Below are 796 nucleotides of genomic sequence, written 5' to 3'. Positions count from 1 at the left end.
TTTTTTTTCAAAATTATTTTTAAAAAATTGGAGAAAACAGACAAAATTGTATTCAACTTTTAATCTGAGAGTGCCATTTCCGGCCATCTGGAGGTGCCATAATCATAATTTTTCTTACCTCAGCCCCAAAAGTTGTGCGGATTAGGTGGGTGGACCTTTTATTTGCGCAAACCCTGCCTGGGTCCCCTCTATTTCGACTTCCACCCGCCACAATTGGAGTACCATTTCCGGGTTACATAGAGGGGTAAATTTTATCCATCGGAGGAAAAGTGAAGTTGTAGTCGGGGAACCCATATCAAGGATAACCCTTATGATAAATAATTCATTGAGATCGTGGAAGCAATCTCGACTTCGACTTTGTTCTGAAATCTGTGACGCATTCAAGGGCGGGGATAAATTGTTCAATTTTTTTTTTAATGGAGATATAACGAAAATTATATTCAAATTTAAGTTTAAGAGTGAAATTTCCCGCAATCTAGAGGTGCCATAATCACAAATTTTCGCACCTCAGCCCCAACCATGGTGGGGCTGAGGTGGTATAGATCTTCTATCTTTGAAAGTACCCTCCCTGGACCCTTCTATTTCGAATTCCTGGATCCGCCACTGGAAATTACAACAAATATGTCATATTACAGTAGCTTAATAATGCCAGTGTGAACATACTGGACGTAGGTTATTTGTAATAAATGATCTTATGAATTATATCTGGGATATACATCTTGTGATATATAACATAAAAAACCTGTGCATGTTATATGAAATACTGTATGATAAAATTAGTTATTCCTATGTTTTA

This window comes from Anneissia japonica, unplaced genomic scaffold, assembly GCF_011630105.1.
Source record: "Anneissia japonica isolate Jap-2015-1 unplaced genomic scaffold, ASM1163010v1 scaffold5330_len1712360_cov203, whole genome shotgun sequence".
Classification (NCBI taxonomy): Eukaryota; Metazoa; Echinodermata; class Crinoidea; order Comatulida; family Comatulidae; genus Anneissia; species Anneissia japonica.
This window is presented reverse-complemented; position numbering follows the sequence as displayed.